Below are 15008 nucleotides of genomic sequence, written 5' to 3'. Positions count from 1 at the left end.
TCTGTTTGTTAGTAATTATTCCTGGTGTTAAGTATTTCGTTACTGTGGGTATTACGAACGGGGCGGGTGAGGAAACCTGCAAATGTCGGTACAATGTAATTGAATCAGATTCTGCCTATAACTACTGTTCACTCCGAAGACAGAATCGTGATTGTGTGTTGAGCTTTTAATCCTGGAAGGGTCCAATAATTTCATATCCTCCGCTATCCATACGTATGTACGAGGTGCTACCCAAAAGTTCAGGGAATTTCTCCACAAAAAAAATTGCATATCATAACTCCTAGTTTCCACCGTCTCCTTCGAAGTAGTCCCCTTGGGCATGGATACAGCGACCCCAGCGTTTTTTCCATGATTCCATGCATCCCTGTAAGTCTTCAAGTGTGAGTGTTTTAAGCTTAAAAAATTCACAATAAACCTTCCTGTTGACAGTTTGACCAGGGGGGACAAATTCGCGATGTTTTCCGGTGTCGTGCATGTAGATGGTCGTCCTGAACGCTTATCGTCGTCGACAGACGTTCGTCCATAAAAAAGTTTTACTTTGACTCATAACATTCTCACCAAATGCTTCCACAAGCATGCGGCGGGTTTATACAGCAGTTTTTTTAAGCTTAAAGCAAAATTTGATGCAGATTATTTGCTCCTTAAAATCTGCCATTTATGAAGGTTTAAAAAAATCGCCGAACCACTACAACACAACGTTACAAAAACGCACGAGACTCAAGAACGCGGCCTCACGCCTTCACGGCTGTTGGCACATTAATTTACAAAGGGTATTGCTCGCCCCATCTAGCGGCTGCAGGCCATTCCACAACCGGTTCGAGCGTAGAATTGAAATTCCCCGAACTTTTGGGTAGCACCTCGTATGTAGTTTTATTGGTAATTTCCCGTCGACATGGCACGAGCGTATGTCTCTCAAACAAGCCAGCCAGCCATGGACAGATTTTAATTCCAGCCCACAGAATGAAGAAGCGCCCACATTTCATTCATTCATATGAACACAAATCTAGACAAAAGCGATGGTTATCTCAGTGCTTCGTCATGATATACGACCGTTTGCGTTCCATTTTAATATACCGGTTTCAAGATGGCGTAGGAGTATTTCTGGTATGATGCAAGTCCGCATCTGTGTTTGTTCTACGTTACAATTTAGGATGTTAGACTGGAACTTGACAGGGATCAGGTAGGCAATGGTACGGTTCCATTATTGCGTGGATAACTTGATTTGTCTGGTGTGTTACGTGCAGTTAATGGGAACGACTTGCGTTCATACAGAATTTGTTTCAGATTCAAAAATTTATTGTAGTATTTAAACATTTGTATGTTAAAGCTGCATATGGCAGAGACCACCAAAAACCTAGAATACCGATGGTTTACAGCGTATATTTGTGATTCTGTTTGCTTCTCCGAAACTGAATGAAAAGTTTAAAAGGGGTGATTCTAAAACAAGTTTGTGAAATAAGACGGCAGTTTAGAAGTCAGACTTTGCCAGATCACTTTCGGAGAAATGTAAAAGAAATGTTTTACTGTATAACGCAATAGTGACATTATTATCATTGTTGTTGTTGTTGTTGTGTCTACAAGGCAAATAAAAGAATTTTATACTTTAAGCGTAAGCTGCGTATGAAGACATAGTCTTTCAGCTAGGTGCGTCATTGCTCCAAATAACACGCTGGTGTTTGGATATTTTTAGCAAAAGTGATGTCTTCTTTGATGACATTTTCTTGGTACGTGGAAGTGTTTAGATTGATTATATGTATTCACTTTTGCTTTGTTTTGTTTTCACTTGTTTTAGTTTTTCTGCTCTTTGTGTTTGTATTTATTTTCTTGTGCTGACTCTAATTGGCTCCTGACTTAGCGTTAAAATAAGGAATTGAGTTATTGTGATTTTTATTATTATTAAACTATCTTAACATTGTGTCGCGGTTGTTGGGCATTTAATAATATTGCATTTCCGCACGACCTGACTCCTAGACCAGGATCCACCACTGATTATCATCGTCGTAAAAAGAAACCAGCAGTCTAAACGTGATGCTAGGAAGCAAATATTACCCCCGGGAAAGGACCCCGGTACCCATTGGATAGGAGGCTGGGTGGGTCCCAGAGCCGGTCTGGACACAGAGGCTAGAGGAAAAATCCTGTGCCTCCGTAGGGGATCGAACACCGGTCGTGCAGTCCGTACCCAGAGATTACTATAATTAATCGTTGAAGAGCCCAGTGGGAGCCTTATGCATAACTTGCTTTAACATTCAGTAAATCTGCGTTTTGCCCACAGATTTTTTTTAAGTTTTTTATATAATTCTCTGAGTAAACAGCGATTATTTCCTGAGAGAGTTATAATTATAATCAAGTGATCTTTGTACGAAATAAATGTGTTTTATGTAGGAACTGAATTTTTAAATATTATTAAGACGACCTTGTGCTTCGGAGGATTAATGTGTGACATGTTATTGTAAATGTTTGTCAGTGTAGTGTATGTTTAATTTCGTTTAATAGCGTGACAGCAATATACTTTCTCGGCAAAAAGGGATTTGATATCTGCGTGAGTTACATTAACATAATTGCCTGTGATATGTATAAAAGGCATGGGACTCATTTGGAAAATGTGTGTATTCCACACTAGAACACGTTTCCGCTCTCTTCTGTGTTGCCTTTTGTTTGATCCGAGCCCTTCCGCAAGATGACATGCGCAAAAATATGCTTGCCATTTATTGGTACGGTGATAGGTGTGCACGTTGGCACCTCACAGGCTTGTAGCGCTCCTCAGTCCGAACTGAAATGTTGTCTATTTTTCAAAAAGGGCGTCAAGATATTTTGTTTTTGACTCTACCAATTTTCGATTTGCTGCTTAACCTGTGTAACAAAATAAATAAAGAAGTGATATTTTTATGTTCTCATGGCGGCGAGTGTGAAGATGGCCGAGAGAGTCGTGGGCGACTCAATAATAGCCCTGATGTTGGAGGCAGCAAAAACCTCTGAAACGTCGGTAAACGTCTTCAAGACTATACTGAGCACCAACCCAGAAGATAGCCATCTTCATGAGGAAGTTACCTCTACGAAGGAATACAGATATGTCTTATCTGTCTTGTATTTCGTATGGGTTTCAAACTCCATCTTCCAGCCAAGGCGAAAAAAGTTATTTTTGAAGAAACAGGAAGCTTCAGAACATTGTACAACGAACAGCTTCATAATTTATATTCTTTACCAGATTTTTTTAACGTGATCAAATCAAGTATGAGATTGGCGGGACGTGTAGAACGAATGGGAGAGATGATAAATGTGTACAAGTCCGAAAACCTAAAGTGAAGAGACCGTATCGGAGACGGTGATCTAGATAGCAGGATAATATTAAAATAGATATAGCCATACGGTGTGGACTATATTCAACTAGCTAAGTGTAGAGCTTTCGAATGCGGCATTGAGTCGGTTCCAGCGAAAACGGAAAATTTCTTGACCGACTGTGTGATTGTCAACATTTCAAAAACTGTTCCGTTAAGTTAGGTAGTTGAGGAAGTATCAATCTCAATTTGCTCCTGTAACCAAAATTAGCTTTCAGAAGCTATCAGTAATGTTCTTCCAAACAAAGTCTCATGGACATCTGACAAACGAATGGTCGGAAACTGAGGATCACGACAGAGTACACAGACGTAGCAAACTGACTTCGTGTTCCTGTTTTCTTATTCGCGCAAAAACCATGTACCACCCAGACAACAAACACAAAGTAGCCTCTATCACGTCTGATAAGCTAAACCTCGTCCTCCTGACAGAGGCTTGAAACTACAGAAAATGTAAAACATGATTTGTAAGCGCACTCAGCACGGTAGGAATGGACCAGCAGTGATCAACGCCTCTTCGCTCTTTGCTTCATTACGACCAATTGCAGACAATTGAAACTTTTATCTTGTGAACCACTTAACAATGAAGAGATGTTACATATGGACCTAACACTATGTGCCATTTATCACTCTGTAATTATATCCTGCTACAGCTAAACGATTTTTAACGTCAGAGGGTACATGAGGATGTTTGCTGATGGGCGGTAGGAGCTCTTTGCATGTTAAAATGCCCACCAACAAGATAAAATTACAGAAAGATCAATCGAACCTGACTTGAAAATGCAAATCACTCGACCGTCTTGTTGTAGTCATGAAGATATTATTATAATCGATTGTGCCATGAAGCAAACTAATGATGCTATATCAACTGCAGTGTTTAACGCCCAGTGTCAGGATGATCAGTAACTGCGGATGTTACGAGGTTGATCCTGCAATCCTGCACGAAGACCGTGAGTTAGAAATTGTTGTTGACTAATTCTTCAAATCAAATATCCGGAAATGAAACCCAAAATACGTCACATTATTTGTTCAAATCACAAGGCGCAGATTCAGGGATATATTTGTTTACAAAATTCATGTGGGAAGTTAAATTTCCTTAAATAATGCTCATATCGCTAATTTTGGATCAAATGACCGACTTCCATTTTATCACAGACCTCGTGCTTAAAAACTAGTTATGAAAATTTTTGTGCATGAAGAAGGAACTCGTACACCGTTGAACAGATGAATCGTACAGCAAAAAAACAAGGAGCACTTCAGGAACCGTATTCATCTTCCACGTCAAGTGCACTGGAAAATATAAAGCTTGCTCCACTAAACGTGATTTTTATAATTATTATATATTATTACCATTATAATCATAATCTTAATATTTTTCAGCTGCAACATACTGAAATCCTAGGCACCATGTGGCTGTTACAGATTTTAAAACGTAGCTTATTTTTCATTCAGCGCCAGTGTAAACATCATGTTTACCCTTGATTGTCCTTCACGGTCTAAAAGACGAGTTTCTTATGAACTTATTTTTAAGAATTGTGAATTAGATTCTTTGTTTTTGTCTATGAAACAGTAGTGTTAAAATTACAGTTTTGAGCTCTTGTATTTGTTTCCCGTGGATTTTGATAACATTCAACGTGAACCTATTTTTAGGCACCCTGTGTTGATGTTACAGAAACGATGATTTGCTTCATTTTATGTAACAGCGAAGTAAATTAACTTTATTACTCTTTATTTTTGTTCATTACGGTTTATAAGTTGTGATCGTATTTTTTTAGGTGCTTTGTGTCTAATTTTACAATCTCAGCATTATCATTGTGTTCTGTGGCTCAGGCAAGCAAAGATGAAAGGTTTTGTGGTGTTTATTTCACGTGTATGTTCGACTGAAAATTTAAGTACTTTCGAGTACCTTGTTTCCAGTATTTAAAATTGAGCAACACATTTACTTTGTCTGAAATACGCCAGTGTAAAGACACGTTTCGTCTTTTGGCATGTTCTTTGCGACTGTCCCATGATTCTAACAAACTTTTTTTTGAGTCCACAATTTTTCTGTTCGCTGTCTTGTAACCCTTCACATATAGGTCCACACTGATATTCGGATTTTAATAAGCTTATATCAAGAATTTCCTTCAAAATCAGTGATGGACAGACATTTTTTTTTTAAAAAAAGGCTCTAGCTCAGTGGTATTCAACCTGGGGTACGCGTACCCCCGGGGATACGCGAAGACATCTTAGGGGGTATGTGAAATTTAAAAAAAAATATATTATTTTATGATAAACATTGAATAATCAGTAATGTAATTTATTCAATTTATTTTATATGTAGATTATATACTATGTATAACTTGAATTATAAACCAACAATTTTCGGGGTACAAAGTTGAAGAGAAATTATATCTGGGGGTACGCGAACAAAAAAGGTTGAATACCACTGCTCTAGCTGAACATAAGCCCGCATTTATCTGACGCAAAACAACCACAGTTACGGGTATAACAGCACAAGTCGCGTGTTTACTGTAGCTGGTTGCCACCCTCCAGGAGTGTAATTGAATTGTGCTTTATCGTTGGTTGGGTGGAGTCGATGTCAGCAGTTCGAAGCAGGAAAACTGCTTTGTGCACGCCGATGTCCTTACAGGAAAACTGCACGAATTCAGGTATCGTAGTGGAGGCCACAAAGTCCCAGCATTTGTTCACCTTTATCCAGATCAGTTACGCAGTTACATGCAGTGTTTAGAGGACCGTTTTAAATAAACATTCGAGTTTTGTAAAGTCCTTGCTCTGAAACAAAATCTGTTACTATTAAGAAACTTCAGGACCCGATGTGCGCCACCGTTGATGACTCCACTTCGGATACTCAGTTTGTGTTTTTTCCACAAAAAAACCTTCATGGAAAGGTTAAGTTAACAATTTTCCTTTCAGTTTAACGTCTCTCTTGCTTTTGCTTTATTTCCACCTTCCGACCATCCTTCCCTCACACATAGCATCACGTAATGACGTCATTCGTGTGTACCGACACGCGATCTTGTGACATCACTTTGTTCCGACTGCTGGATCACAAACCAGATCGGTGTTGGTGGTCTGCCCTATGACAACCGCAATATTGAAAATAATGGCTTTTTCATGTGCCTGACACATATTCAATACTCAAAGGAATGTGGTGCATCTGTGTGTCGCCCGAATTAGCACATCTTTCAGTTTGTTTAATGTAAACCCATTCAGCAGTGCACCTTCCGATTCCAGAAGGCACGAATTCTGTGCTCCTCAGATATGTTGATCCAACTTCGAACACCGCAGTTTCAGAGATAATGCCATAATATAAGAAAAATCACTTTAATCGTGAGCAATTCGTTCTACTCTGCGTTTCGCAAGGGACTGGTTAAGATGGAGTAAACTACGAGCATACCTCGTTTAAGTGGGGTTTAGTTTAACAGACGGAGGACAGAAGAGTGCTGATAGTCAATTAACTTCAAATATTAGACTATTACGACATTTTAAGTTGACTTTGGCTAACAAAACATTAAAAAATTTGGCAGAGTTTAAACACTGGGAACGCCTGTTCAAATCAAAATTGCGTATTGACGAAATTATGAGCACATTAAATTCTGGGAGTGTTTGCTACCGCAGTGCGAAATGTTTTGTCTGCTGAAACGTAAGATGTGATTATACAAAACTATGTTATTATTTGTTGTTTTGTCTGGGTGTGAAACTGTCTTTTACAGCAAGGGAAGAACACAGATTGAGGGTGTTTAAGAACAGAATACTGAGGAAAATATTTGGACGTACAAGAGATAATGTGACAGGAGGGCGAACAAAGCTCCATAATTTCGTACTCTTCATCAAATGTTATTAGGAAGATATAATCAACAAGGATGAGACAGGCGGAGCATGTAGCACGCATGGGGGCGATGAGAAATTTGTATAAAATTTTTGTCGGAAAGCCCGAAGGGAAGATACCGCCCGAAATACCTCGGCATAGATGGGAAGTTAATATTAAAAATGAACCTTTAAAACATATTTTTGAAGGGCGTGGACTTTAGTCATCTTGCTCAGAATAGAGCCCGTTAACGGGCTCTTGTGAACACGATAATGAACCATTAGGTCCATAAAAGGCGGGGAATTTCTTACCTAGCTGAGCGTATCTAACGCAAGCTTCTCAAGGACTCTGCTCCTTGGCAGCTGTCTTTCAGACAGCAGGAAAGCAGCAACAGACCGCGGTTCCTTCGACCAGAAGGAGAAAGGAGTCGCGTTATGAGAGCAATATCATCGTCGCCATGGCAGGCTCAAGGTGAGGTTAGAGGTGGAATGAGCGTGACACTGTTTCGCGAAAACAGCAGAAACATGGACTTTTAAATAGGAGTGAGGTACAAAACCTGTTTACGGAACCCGCTTTTGATAGAAACAGACTGACGGTATGAGACCAAGTTCTCACGTTCGGTTACCACAAGGGTAACACAAGTTAGAATAATTTCAAGGCTGTTTTAATGTGGCGGATAGTGATAAAACTGTAAATTTCATACTAGCTCTATGCAGATGATGAAAATTCTCTCGCTCTGACTTAGATTCCAGGGTTGTTACAGCGCTGTTTTGGGTGTTGACTCACTTGCCTCAGAGTCCGAGCTCAGTTCAGGGCGTTTTATCACTAGTAATAGTTATTTATTTCTGTAATTTCGGGTAATATGTTGTCCGTGTGTCCTTCATGCAAGTAAACAATCGACTCTGGGATGTAATTGTGTGGTTAATTATAACTCGCAAGAACATGTCCGGAACGCTGAGCAAATGTACAATCCCCATGAAAGAAAGGATTGGAGAATCCACAGAGGTTACAAGATACGTCCAAACCGTAAGTGATGACGGAAGAGAGCGCAAACATTTTTGTTATAGCTCTCTCATCCACAACGAACTAGATGAAACAATTGAATGAGCGGTATGGTACTCTAAAAATATATTCATTAAACATAAACCACAAATCTGGAAGTGAGGAGTTTGTAATTGTTTGTGATCCCAGCCTGTCTGCTCTATAAGAAAGAATCTGAGTTTATTACGTTTAGTCACAGTGTGGCGATACACATATCACGTGCCAGACCACAAGCATTTTCATTTTACTATTTGCTGGTAGACCACGGGTATGTAACCGTTTATTTAAGAATGATATTAAGCCGGGAAACTTGTATGTCTGCATATTTCCATTTTTATCTGTAAAGAAAACAGTAAATTTCCACGTGTGACCATAATCTTGAAGAACTACACACATTGATCAGACTGTGGACAGAAGTAGGAGGCAGAGAATTTATGCAAACCGAGAATATTTTAAACACGTATATTGTCATAAACATTATCCATAAGGTCAAAGATCCCTTAGCGTCAACATGCCAGCGAGTATAATAATTTTGCATAACACATCCATTATCATAATAATTTCCCTGTTAATATATAACATACATGAAGATGTCTGTCTTCTGGGTTGTTGCGCTGTGTAGTCTCACCATGCAGTCTTACCTATCCTATAAATTACATGCTTATATTATAATGCACATTTCGAGAAAGGATTCAGGTTGTTCTTACTGTGACACATAGCGACTAGAAATGCGTATGATTCAGGTCTTATATTTCTTATACTGTGCAATTCCTAAACAAAAATCTAGACAAACCGGCAAAATGTATATTTATAACAATGGAGGCAAAGCAGTTTGATATAGTCTCATCCTTTTTAAATTACTTTATGTTGCTACCTCTAAGATTATATAAAATTAGTAAATTTTCCGTCAAGAGTGGCGGGGAAGTTTAAGGTATTAAACACACATTCATAAATATTATTCCATAAGAGCCAACATTTGCTTATTATGTAGATATAACGCAAACATTCTTCTTCTTCCTCTTTCTGAAATGCGACAAAGTGACAGCTGTGAAATACAAACAGAGGTGTTTTGCCTGAGAAATTTTAAGACACAGGTCATCCCGCAAAAAAATTCTCGTTTTTAAAACATGTTAGATAGAGCACAACTGCACAATATTCTTATGCTCAGAGTTCAGTCCTTATATGATCACTCAGGACCTGCTGCTTTTTGTGTCACTGATAAACCGGTTTGTCGTGTAGTTTTACAATCGTAATTTAAGGCAAGACTTGTAGTGAATGTCTCATTAGATTGGGGGGTACAATTTCATACTTTTGGAGTGACCCAGGTTTGATTACTTCGTCGAAATTCGTAGTTCGGTTTTTAAAACACCTATTTTGCTCAAAGTGGGCCACTGCATTGCTTTGGCGGACACATTCACAAGCCATCTGTAATGCACTTCTTTCAAATCGTAGATTCCAGTGTAAAGAGACGTAAGTAAAAAGTCAAGACTGTTGGTTTAGTGATTATATTTCATATTACTTTTAATGTGGTAAAATTAATACTTCAGCCATTAATTAGTTCGTGCCTGAATTTTGTAACAATATTTATAAAATCCAGTAAACCATATTTGCGAGTAATTAAAAAAGATGTTTTTAGTTTCCTGAACTTGTGTGACAAGGGCGAAATATGACGTAGTTTCTTGTATGTATTTTATGTTTAACCTTAGTCTAAACCCTCTTAAGTAGAGGGTGTCTTGTACACAGAATCCGGTCGTAAGATGTTCTGTCTCCATCTCTCTCCACCGTTCTAGGCGACAGTAACCTATTTTATAGTTCAAAATCGACATACTGACATCTATCCCGTTGCGTGACACCGTTCAATGCATCAAGTGATAACTATGCTACGACACAGCAGTAAATACTAGAACAATGGCTAACAGGAATGTATAGATTTGTTCATCTTATTTCTGTAATATATAACCAGATGAATTATTTCAGAAAGTACGGTTTGTTTTAAGAAAACTCGGCCTCTTTTTGTAATATTTGATAAAACAAACATCTCCTACAGCATACGAAAAATACCTTCATAATATCGTGCAGTCGAACCTGAATACTGAATGAATATACGATAAATTGATCACGTACTCTTCGCTGATAAGTTAGAACTTGTGAAGATATATTAATCCTGCTGGATTAGGCGGAGGATAGGCTGCCGTGCGATATTGAAAATCTTCTAGCATCCTTATCGATTCATTCTTCACTAGTAAATTCTCTATACAAATAATTCCGTTGTATCAAATCCTAAGATCATTAGCCTATTATGAGAAGTTGGTAGAATTCTTACTACTGAATATTTATTTGCCTGGAGAAAGCAACAAATGTTCCCAGGTCGTTGACTTTTAGAAATACGGACCAGGCCTCTCTTAGATGCAAGGCAAACACTCTGCAGTTGAGTAAACCTGTTCGGTGCCTCTTTACGTATCTCAACATATTGTGAAAAAAACAGCAGTCTTACCAGAGAACATCAATTTGAACAGGCTACTTGTTCCGCTCGGGGCGGTGAACACCCAGCTAGATTGATGAGTTGCTTTTCTGGGTTGTGACGCCATATCGACTCGTAGGCCGATCCCAACACTTATGAGGAACATGTTGTCTCCGAAACGTTGGTATATACGTATAAGTCTGCACGGTGCCACGGCCCAGAAGAACAATACCATATGTTGCGAGAACCTTAAATCTCACACAGCTAACTGGATTGGCTGATCCAAGCACATAACATTGTTTATTTGTACTCAGTAACAGATTGTACATTTTTTGTGACGGACGAACTTATATGAATTATTATGCTTAAATTATACGGTAATTAACAGCTACCGAAACGCATCCGTGCACACTTAACGCGTTGCAATTTCAGTACAGTAAGTGCAATGTCCACAGGGCGAATTCATTAAGCCAACGAAGTGTCCCTGAGAATTTTTTCGGGATTAAACCTCAGGCTTATCAGATCTCTGACCTGAAACATAAGCTTCACGCTTCGGTCATCTTGAACCGAAGAGATTTCCCCAATACGTAATGGACAGCCGGCGAGTTGCCTGCTGACGTGCCGGTGTCACTTGTGACTAATCTTGAGTCAAGCCGTGTTACTGAAACGGCTGTCACCTACCAAAAGTTGATTCGGTGCTTTCAAGAGGTGAAGCTGAGTTGGGCAAACGTTCCGTTTCAGTGATCTGCCTTATCAGTGAAGCATTCAGATGTTGATCTCTCACTGATCCAACCACTCAGTCACTTCCTCACGCTCAAGGTGTATTTGTCTTCAACATTTACACAGCAGCTGCTAAATATAGCCTACTGTTGTATTATTGAGTGACAACATGTTTCGACATAGTTTTGTCATCATCAGGCTGTTAATTTGTGCGCAACGTAAATATTAACTAACTCTGTGAAGCAGAGTCCGTTCGATAATCTGATAATCGCTCAGGTAGTCAATAAATTGCCTGCTGTTTATGTAGCCTGCCACTGGTCCCTATCTTGAGTCAGATGCATACAGTCTACACTCTTCTGCCCTTTGTCCTTAAGATCCACTTTAATATTATCTCTCCCTCTACGTTCAGGTATTCCGAGTGGTTCTTAACTTCAGGTGTAGTGTAAATACTGGGGCCCAAATAGGAGCAATTCTTATGTAAGCCAAGTTTATAAAATAAAACCATATTGATGTTTTTCTCAAGGTATTTGTCGAAGGAAAATGTTCAAAAATACGCACCAGTTTGCCAAATGAAGTCAGTAAAAGTTAATAATTATATGAAATTACCAACATTACAAGTTTATAATTTGCAGGTGTGGGTCATGATCAGATGAAAATTTGTTGAACTGCTCGAAAGAGTTCATTACTTGTAACAGCAGTTTACAAGTTTTTGTGTATAATTCAAAGTTGTTTATTTAGAGATGCCTCTTCAACTGCTAACTTTAAGGCACTGTCCCAGAATTTCTATGAAGAGAAATTAGGGAAACCATAACACATTACTCAACTCCTCACGCAAGCTTATCCTCAATGATTTGATAACATGAGGTGACCAGCACAAATTATGGAGCTCCTTGTTATTCAGTTTTCTTTAGCATCTCGTTACTTCATCACTCCTAGGTCCAAATAATCTCTTAAGCATCCCGTTCTCAAATGCCCTTAACCTGCGTTCTTTTTTTAACGTTGAAGACCAGGTTTTATTCTCGTACAAAACAACACGCAATATTACAGTTTGGTATCTTTTATCTACCACTGGCATATGGGTCTACACAAAACGAATACTTTTCACGTGAGGCTGTCTCGTGAGACTATATCTCCGTACCCCGGAAAAGTTATCTTCCTCGGAAATGTAGGCCTAGAGAGTGGCAAGCAATTTCCTATCAATATCCTTCAGATACACAGAAAACTGAATAAAAATTGCTCGAGTTGAATAAAAATATAAATTTCACTACGAATATGAAATAAAAATTGAAGCAGATTTCGCCGGATATCCGTTCCGTTATAGCGTATGTCCTGTCGACCTCATTTTACTTCAGTTCTTGATTATGACGTTCATTAGTATTTATCCATGCGCGCCCTTTAATCTCGCAGCTCTACATTCTAGCATGTCACAGATTACCGTTACATTGCATCGTACAAAATGGAAGCGCGCCCATTTACCTGCACAACACGCTGCCACATCGTGGCAGATTCTCTTTAAACCGTCACTCACCTGAACGAGAAAAGCGCAAAATCGACTCCTATCAAAACAAGTGATGATTTTTAGCCAATTGTGTTCAGTGGTTTACTGGTATTTAGAATCCGCTGATATATCTGAAAAGAATTCCAGAAGTTGATGATAACATTTTCGAAGCGACTTTATTACAAATCAAGTGATTCCGTCAATTTAAATTAGATAACAAGCATTTGAAGTGTCTGCGTTGCTTCAAGTACCGTTACTTTAAAAAAAAACTGGAACCTAAATTAATATGCTGGAACTTAAACAAATTTGTTGCAAATTTTTGTATTTATTTATCCACTGTTGCCAAACCTCCATTCCTGTTGCCCGTCCTTCTGAAATCTCATTACCGCAGTGAAACAAAAGACGACTTTTTTGTGGTTTTTGTTGTAACAGGTTTACATTTCTTCTTTTATGCAAGTTAATAAAGGAAGTGGATTACTTTTGCAAAGCTGAAGCAGCCTATATAATGATACACAATATTTGCAGCTGTCTTTTAGAGTCAAAGTTGTTCTTTACGCTTTGATATTTGTCCAAAATTTTGTCAGAATGTTGTCAATGAAGCGACGGATTGGGGTTATGAGCATCGTAGACGAAAATGTTTAAACTACAGTACTAAAAGCATTTCGTAATCTGTAAGAACGTGCTCCATCGTTCAGAGAATGTCTGGACTTGATTCTTTGCAGCAGACTTTGTTGTAAAATCAAGGATTTTAGATGGGCGCGGCATGTAGAAAACATGGGAAATATGAGAAATGCATACAATATTTTAGCCTGGAAACCTGATGGGAAAGGAGCAGTTGGGAAAACTGTGCATCGATGGACTAGATTCAGTTGACTTGCTATTGGGTCCAGTGGTGGGTACTTGGGAGTAAGGTAAGGAACACCCGGTTTCCATAATCGGCGGGAAGGTTCTTGAGCAGCTAAGCGACTGTCAGCTAATATTGCGTCCGTCTCTTTTCTGGAGTGCACCCTGTTATGTTATGTACAGGTCTACAGAGAAATGTAAGGATATCGTCAGTTGTGGATGTTATTATGAAATTAGAAACTCAGTTTGTTTTATCGCTCGATATTAATTTTCGAAAATAGATTTGCTTTTCCACGTGAAATCCCTGAAATCGTACAGAGTTTCGCTTTTTTGTATTCGATTGTATATGATTCCCTAACGTTGAGGACTGGTCTTAACGTGAATTAATTTGTAACCGAAGAAAATTAGACGGGTATTGTCTGGTGCGGTCTTAGAGTCCTTCATTTCCAGTCTGTTTAAAAGTTGGAACTTTCGCGGGCTTTAAATGTGCCACGGACTTGAACAGGAGCATTACTTTGATAAGTTCGATGAAGCCTATAACCGTAAGACGACGATATGTAGCTTAATATCTTGAAAAGAAATCTTATTCAGTGATAATACCGATGTTCTCCTTGAAGAATACACTCCCATCTAACTCATATTCAACTATTTGTGTACGCGATAAATGAAATTGGTTGGAATTAAAAAAGATATTCCGCAATTCTTGAATACAACGCTGAATGTTAAAATGTGAATGGACAAAATTTAATTAGCTGCTCATATATATGCCAGAGTCCTTAACATTTTACTTGTGGATAAAAAGTAATAGACAGGCTATAAAATATTCTCAAGATTTTATTTAGATTTTGCCGAGTGCTTAATACAGAAGCGTACTTTTTAATTTTCCAAAGATGGCCAGAATGTTTTTTCTTGTTTACTTACTGTCTTAAGCAGGAATAAATGCACTATAATAATTTTTTTTACTATGTTTCACTTATTCATGTTAACATAATTAGTCGTATGCTCTTGTAGAATCAATTACTAGTTTAATTTAAAGGAAGATTAACTGAGATTATTGCAATAAAGTCTTCATTAGATTAAATTATATTATGCATTATTGCCGGATTATTACCATTAATACTGTATAAAACAATAGTAATCATACCTTCTTGATGGAAAAATTCTGAACTGCAATTGAAATGACAAGTGGGCGAATTCGCGCCTTGATGCTGATGGCTCACTGATCACCTCTCGACTGACCCGCAAAACAGAGGACTTGTTCGCAATAAAACCCTCACACCGCACCGTCAAGACTGATACGGC

At 38.5% G+C, this 15008-nt stretch overlaps 1 protein-coding gene across 2 annotated transcripts in view; it reads right to left on the bottom strand.

The window, feature by feature from the left end:
* Prip (aquaporin prip) overlaps positions 1-15008 on the bottom strand; it is a 25964-nt gene extending 10956 nt beyond the window's left edge. Inside the window, exon 1 of one of the 2 annotated variants that reach the window (XM_087340760.1) lies at positions 14851-15008. The gene's annotated coding sequence lies outside the window, so the exon portion shown is untranslated. The remainder of the gene's footprint in view (positions 1-14850) is intronic. The other variant, XM_022078105.2, reaches the window with a different exon arrangement.

The sequence above is a fragment of the Zootermopsis nevadensis genome, unplaced genomic scaffold, assembly GCF_977971745.1.
Source record: "Zootermopsis nevadensis isolate Lab colony 2312 unplaced genomic scaffold, Znev_1.0 Znev_ptg000061l, whole genome shotgun sequence".
Classification (NCBI taxonomy): domain Eukaryota; kingdom Metazoa; phylum Arthropoda; class Insecta; order Blattodea; family Termopsidae; genus Zootermopsis; species Zootermopsis nevadensis.
The sequence above is the reverse complement of the archived record's forward strand: the minus strand, read 5'-3'. Positions and strand labels throughout refer to the sequence as shown.